The sequence below is a fragment of the Clytia hemisphaerica genome, unplaced genomic scaffold (assembly GCF_902728285.1).
Source record: "Clytia hemisphaerica strain Z4C2 unplaced genomic scaffold, Clytia hemisphaerica genome assembly, whole genome shotgun sequence".
Lineage (NCBI taxonomy): Eukaryota > Metazoa > Cnidaria > Hydrozoa > Leptothecata > Clytiidae > Clytia > Clytia hemisphaerica.
This window is the reverse complement of record NW_027103325.1, coordinates 87,102-94,752: the sequence shown is the minus strand read 5'-3', so window position 1 is coordinate 94,752 and position 7,651 is coordinate 87,102. Positions and strand designations below refer to the sequence as shown.

Here is a 7,651-nt window from a genome sequence, read left to right as displayed (position 1 = left end):
TTTGAATTCGAACAGCTTTCTTCCTAACTGCTGGAACACTTCGTCGTCCGTCATGCTCCCCATCTTTCCATCCATCTTCATCCCCGATGTCATTAGACCCTTTATCACGTGCCCTCGTTTAGGTGTTTTTCTGTCGACATACCTTTTCACCACATCCAAAAAATCGTCCTTGCTAAAAGCTGTGAAAAATAGATAAAAATTTACATAGTATTTCAGTCTGATGGTTGACAAACTCATCGCAGTACATCGAAAAAAGAAATTTGACATCCCCCCACTTCTCATTTTATAAATGATTAAACCAACAGATAAGAAAAGTGTTTATAAGACTAGAATATAAGGACATTGAAGACTTACCTGAAATATCTATTGGAGCTGTAGCTGGCTGAGATTCTATTGAAAAAGAAATAATAATTCAAATATAAACCGCTTCAGAAAATTGGTACATATAAATCAGCTCAAAAATTTCATTCAAGCAATACATGTTTACTTTTCCTAATTTTATAAGAAAGATGTATCAAATTTTAATACCTTGACTAAAACCATCATCACTCTCTTCAGTATCCTCATTCTCAATGGCATCGTGCATCATATCAGGATCTTCCCCGTTTTCAAATATGCCATTGAAAGATCTTGTGCCCTTGAAATTAAAAACATTGAAAATTTAATTATTCACCAGCCTTTATACCTATGATTATGACATGTAGTTTTATCGTCAACATGAAAAATATGAGCTATCTGACCGACACATATTTCATTTCAGGACAGTGTCTACCTATTGTTCTATTATGCTGATATAAAAAAAATCTTGTTTTTCTTTTCCTCTTTCTGACCAATCTTACTCCACATTCGTTGTGTCAATCCAATATGAAAAAGCTTGTGAATTAAAACTGACGAGTAAGCAAATAATATCAATCTCATTTAAAAAATATCGTTAAACAACCTTGTAAACTAATTTGGATCAGATTTGCGATGAATATATATCAGCTTTTGATTTTAGAGTAAAGTCATCATATTGAAAAGCTGTCACCTCATGTAACACAGTTAACACCAAAATTTACCTTAGTTATCTAGTCACCTCTTCAAAAGCTTGGGTGGATTGTGGAACTTCGCCAATCCTATCGTCCTCTTCTTTCTCGTCCAAACTTACTGTGGCATCAGGGTCAGCATCATTTACATTTACACTAGCACAATCAATATTGATTGTCTCAGAAGTTGCAGATGCTACCTGTTTGAAAAAGAACAAGTGAGAGGCTAAAAATTTTCTTCTGAAAATCTGTTTTCTTACATCAACAGTACCGCACTTTGCATCGATCGAGTGATTGTACCGTCATTCGGGTGATTATCACCTGATTAGAGAAAGTCGACCTCCGGACAAAAAGGACGCGACCGATCGAGTGATCATACGGCCATCGGGTGATTCATTTATTCTGGACAAATATTGAGGTATTGATTATAGATAGTAAAAGAAGGGATAAATAGTGCAAATAATTATGAACGATATCATCATCAACAAATTTGTTATCAAGGGATATCATATCTACAAGATTAAACCCGACACTGGAATGGTCATGGTGGTTGAAAGGGATCTTAATAACAAGTATGATAGGCTTGCTCTTAGTGTGAAACTGCCTGATGGGAAAATGGTCGGACATGTGCCAGCCAACTTATGCAGAATTTTTTCGAACTTTTTGAATGAAGCAAAGATTACCAAAATAAGCTGTATTGCTGTTGGGAATGCTTGCTCGAGTAAGCACGTTGATCATCGCCAATCATTTAGAAAAAATCCAAAGCAAAAAAATGACAGAGAAGGTGGAGGTGCTGTAGTTCCATGCAAGTTCGTTTTAAAAACATTCGATTCTTGTTATGATAAAGTGATTGAAAAACTTCAGATGGCATTAAAAAGCAAGAGCTTGGAAGGACCTGTAGTTGAGTGCATCTAGTACTTTTAACCTTTTTAACTTTCTTTTTGTTTCTTGTACACATTTCTTGTACAGGATTTTCCTTTCTAGGATTATATATCTGGTTATATATATATGTATGACATTATGATATTACATTTCTTCAAAAACGGATAAGCATTTCAAAGATATTAACGTTCAGTTTTTAAAGTATTACTAAACTGTACTAAAATCAAAATCCATGCTAAGGCTCGTAATAAAGATACTATTTTTCTACCTTTACAATTCAGGCTCCTAATTTTTTGGTAATAACTCTAGCATTCTAGATATAAAAGTATTGAAATCACTTTAAATTCCTCATATCATAGATAAATAGAAAACGAAAAAGTAAGAGAATAAATGAAAATGAACAAGAGCGAGATGAGAATACGGGTAGATATAGGGCTGTGTGTGGATCAAAAATGCATGACAACTCTGCAATTATTGAACAGTCCAGTTTGTTTGATCTCCAAAAGAGATCTAGAATTAAAAGTGCTGACTATAAGACATTTCTCTCTAAAGGGATAATTGACTATGACACTAAAAACATATGTGGGGTGTGTTTGAATATCGTCATTCAAAATCGTGACAATACCGTGGAGGAGCACGACAATGTTGAAACCGTTGAAACTGAGCATTCAAATGTGGATGAAGAGTTGATATCAAAATGTATTGAGCTAGGAGAAGAGTTAAAAAAACAAATGTCTCGGATATGAAGAAAATTGGTAATGTTGTTTCTGTCACCAAGCTTAAAAACTTTGATCATTTGAATTGGTTTAGAGAAAGACCAGAACCCTTGCTACATTTTTTATGCAGTCTAAGTGGTATTGACTTAAACACCGCAGGTAGGGCAAAAACATCATACTTTCCAAAGTTGTAGAGCTTTTATATTACAGTATGAATTCCAAGAAGGTATTACCAAATCACTTCTTGGAAAATCTATTATGTTACACTTTTACCAACTGCAAATCTCAATTGAGTTTCCTTGGAAATAGATGCCCAGGAGGATCTTATACTTACGTAAACAATTGGCTAAGAGAACAAGGAATTGAAGCATTAACATTCCCAGTCGGACTGGCGAAATCAGTGTTCGACAACAACCAAAAGATCGGGAAAACACATCTGATTTCAGAAACGAATATAGTTAAAACGAGTGTCATCACCAGTCATCTCTGGGTAACTCTTGATCCCGATAGTAATTTGCAAGAAGACTTGACATTGAAGCCACTTGGTTGGATGTGGGACGAAATAGATGGAAAAGTCTCCGGTGAGTTAGAGGAATATCTGTCTTCCTCAAAAAAAAACTTTCGCGAGACAAGAGACGCTCATATTCGTGTATGCTTAACTAAGGTTGTTAAAGAGCACGACAAATCTTCTAAAGATGAGATAGATGTACAAGTGGAACGAGACATTGGCGAAATTAAATTTCCACTACATCAATCTCATTCTCAAAAAGGAGAACCAGACGAGATAAACCCTTACGGTTCTTTTTCACACCATCAAACATCTTTACCAAAAATCTCTTGTAAAGCTGGTGAACCCGATTTTTTGAATCCGTGCAGCTACGATAGCATTATTCAGATAATTCAAGCAATCGGTACGAGAGCTGGCGTAAAGCAGTATGGGACAGGTAATAGAGAATGGTTAATGGTGGAATGCGATGGTTTACAATACAACATTATCCGAGATATCATAGAAAAAGTTTACCGTTGTTCAGATTGTTTTTATGAGAAATCTAACTTTGAAGATCATAAATGTTACGTGTTAGAGAAAGTTGAGGGAAGCCGCGAGTTTGGTTGGCTTTCGCCAGTATTTGGTTTACTCCATCTTGAAATGAATGCCGCTCGAGCGTTCACCAAGCTGAACTGGGATGTTTTTACAAGTAGTTTAGGATCTGTATTGGGATTTAAGTCCCCTAAAGCTCAAGCTTATCTTTATAAAGGCGCAAGTCATCATAAACTTTGGCATTTCCTCGAGATATTATACCTTAGTCTTGGAATGGAGTTGATGGTTCCTTATGTACGATATTGCATTGTTGAAAAAGAGACTCCTTCAGTTGATAGTTATTGGGACTGGTCAGAAAAAGTCAAAGATCCAAATTACTTATACTTGCAAGAATCAGTGTTCAGCTACATTCACAGCTTGATGATGCTGAGGGCAGGTAAAAGATCCCTTTTCATGTACAATTTAAGTCTTATTCATCATGGATTTGATTTACACACTTGTTTTGAATAAGACAATAATTAGGGTTAAAGTGATATGGGGGCTTAACTGTCAGAGATTCTATAATAAAAGGATGAGAATAATAATTTTGACCCCGTTTACATGTCCCGTTTACATTTCAGGTGTCCGGAAATGCAATGCTACACTCATCGACGAATCTATTGGAAAGCTCTCGCACGTCTTTTTTGCGAGAAACCATCCAATTTATCAAAATATTTTATTCCAACACGGTCGTGATCAAATACTAATGCCAGCCAAACTACAGGAAATTATGAACAAATTTGTATCTGGTTCGAGAACAGGGACTCTTGGAAACTGTCAAGGTGGCGATGCCATGCTAGAAGAGCTTAATAAAGAGAGCAAATCTTGGTTTAAAATGTCCGGAGTACCAACTAACGACCGATGGATTAAAGTTTTTAGAAACATAGATGAACTCACAGAGGTAGGTTGATATAAGTAACTTTTCGTTTTTAATGTTGGTCCTTTACTAAAATAAACTATTATGACTACGTAATTTTAATAACAAAAGAGTTTTAAAAATGTAATGTTTTTACTTTGGTCTGTGGTTTGGGCAAAGAAAGACGTGGTCTTCAATCGGTACCCTGGGTTTTATCAAAACTCCCACACAGCAAGCGTGGCCCCAATATGTACACTTGCGTTGTTTGAAATCGCAACCAATCCAAGATGCTCTTTCACCTTTTGAAGCTCTAAACTTTATATCTTCTGGAGAATCATACACGCATTCACCACCTGAGACTCCAGCACAAATATTACAAATTGCAGAACGTACCAAGCGCTTTGTTGTGGAAGTTGTTTGCTTTGTTGTGGAAGCTGTTGTTTGCTTTGTTGTGGACGCAGTTGTTTGCTTTGTTGTGGGAGCTGTTGTTTGCTTTGTTGTGAACGTAGTTGTTTGCTTTGTTGTGGAAGCTTTTGTTTGCTTTGTTGTGGACGCAGTTGTTTGCTTTGTTGTGGAAGCTGTTTTTGTTTGCTTTGTTTTTGAAGCTGATTTCTTTGAAACTGTTTTTGATTTCGGTTTTATGCTTGGTGTTCCTTTGTTTTTATCTAAAGACTTATTCTCCTTATTTGCAGACGACACAATCGATTTACAGCCTTTGCTCCCATTATCCTTCTCATTCAGTTCCTTCGAAGATGTCCTCGATTTCTTTGGCTTGGATTTTGGAAGACTATTCACATTTAACTTCGGTATTTCTGAAATTTTGAACTTTCTTTTCCTTGTATCTTTCAAAGGAGTGTTTGTTTTTCCTCTTGTCGAAGACGGACGTTGAAGATCAGGTGCTGGTGCTCCGAACTGAATTCCACAATTGCGATATGTTGTTTTCGAGCTATCGTAAACATACTTAGCGTTTGAGTCAATTGGTTTGATGATCAGATAAACGTATGCTCCGGTTGCAACGTGAAGGTACTCTGTACTCTAGGGGCTGAGTTAGGTCCCGTATGCACATCGGCGTATAGTCATTTTTTCTTTTGATCATGAAAGTATAGTCCTTGAAGAGTCAGAAAACGTGTGTGGCGTTCTTTGGATCAGGCTCAAATTTCCATAATGGCGGATTTTAGATTTTCAACCCTTTTTAGCCCTCTTGCTTGAAAAAAAATTTTTTTTAACTTTAAACATAGACATATTATATACCAATCGATTACAGAGTTTATGCTGATTAAGAAAAAGGTCAGAACCATGGTCTGAAAATTACGTTATCAAGAGATACGAAGTACTTACGTTTTCTAAGTTTTTAAAACGAAAGTACTTCGTATCTCCAGATAACAAAATTTTCAGACCATGGTTCTGACCTTTTTCTTAATCAGCATAAAATTTCTGATCGATTAGTATATAATATGCAGGGTATTAAGCTCAAAAAATATTTTTCTTAGGGTAGCAGAGCCTAAGAGCCCATGTGACGAAAGAAAATTTTGAATCCGCCATTATGGATTTCGAAATTCATGTAGAAAAAAAACTTTTCCTGAATTTTATTATTTGAACGGTAGGCAAGAACTTCTGAAAGTTACAAGTAAATTAAGTAAGCCAATCAAATGTTACAGCCACGCAAATCTGGAACCAAAAGTAGTCATTTCAAAAAATCGAGATCGAAAGTGTTTCATATCTCCAGATAACGAAATTTTCAGACCATGATTCTGACCTTTTTCTTAATTAGCATAAAATTTGTGATCGATTGGTATATAATATGTTTATGTTTAAAGTCAAAAAAATCTTTTTTTCAAGCAAGAGGGCTAAAAAGGCTTGAAAATCCAAAATCCGCCATTATGGAAATTTGTGCCTGATCCAAATAACGCCACACACGTTTTCTGACTCTTCAAGGACTATACTTTCACGATCAAAAGAAAAAATGACTATACGCCGATGCGCATACGGTACCTAACACAGCCCTTAGAGTATATTGAAGAATATACAAAGTTACTCTATTAAAAGTAAACATGTACGACAGTAGACTATGCTATAGTCTAAGACGAGTTTCATTTAAGAGGAACATAGTGAAGACGGGAATTTTTTACGGGAGTAGCTGTTGTCTTAGACTATATCAATTCGGTAGAAAAGCGGAAATTTTGGGTTTTGGTTAGCGGTGTGATCGGCCGGCCCGGTTCGAACAAATGTAAACAAACAGTCGGGTCTGGCCGGTAATTGCCGCCACCAATTCTTGCTGCTAATACAGATGGACCCGACTGGAAAATGATTCCAAAACATAGCGACAGAAAGTTAATCTGTAGGTGTGGAAATTATTTGTGCAATCCTTTAGCATTTTTTGAGTCTAGCCTCCTATTAGTTAGTACTTTATTTTGTAACTTCTTTGCAACAAGGTGTTTTATGTAAATGGTTTGTTTTGAATTTATTTTTAACAAGCAGAACTCAGATTCAAGCAAGTATATATCATATTTTTTTCAAGAAAGCTATAAAAGAGAGAAGAAGAGGTGAAGCATTTTTCTCTTTTATTTTTATTTTGAAAGACTCACTTTTCGTAATGCAAACTTGCATCTACCAGGTTTATCTACAGTGTATGTGGTATATGTTTTGTCTAATTGCTCTAGGAAGATTTTATGAAGAGTGGTACAGTATTTTTCAAATCACAAACAGCTTTTTTTTTTAATTAAATGCATTATTTTTCTTTATGAATTTTTTTTTAATTTTCATAAAAGGCATAATTGTTAGTTTTGATTTTTTGTCTACAGATATAGTTTAGGCAAGCCAATATAATTTGTCGTTTTTTTACAGACTGCAAGCTTTAGGTAAATTTTAGGTTCGGTCGTGGTGTGCCTGTAAATAGTCTACCAAAACCAAGTCCAACACAGGAAAAATTCAATATAAATCATTGCATGACTTTTTAGTGAATTCACGGTGAAAAGCCGCAATTAATAATTCAAGATGAAAAGGTGAAATTTCACTGTGAATTGTCAAATTGCAGCTTTTCACTGTGAATTCACTAAAAAGTCAAGGTGAATTTTATTAATTTTTTTCCTGTACC

The 7,651-nt window shown here is 35.4% G+C and overlaps 1 long non-coding RNA gene across 1 annotated transcript; it reads right to left on the bottom strand.

Annotated features, from left to right (window-relative positions):
• On the bottom strand, window positions 1-578 carry LOC136815227 (uncharacterized). The gene is made up of 3 exons (XR_010847697.1): window positions 529-578; window positions 355-390; window positions 1-179 (listed from the first exon to the last, which is right to left on the bottom strand). It is a non-coding gene; the product is annotated as an uncharacterized lncRNA (long non-coding RNA).
• Window positions 579-7,651: the final 7,073 nt, after the last annotated feature.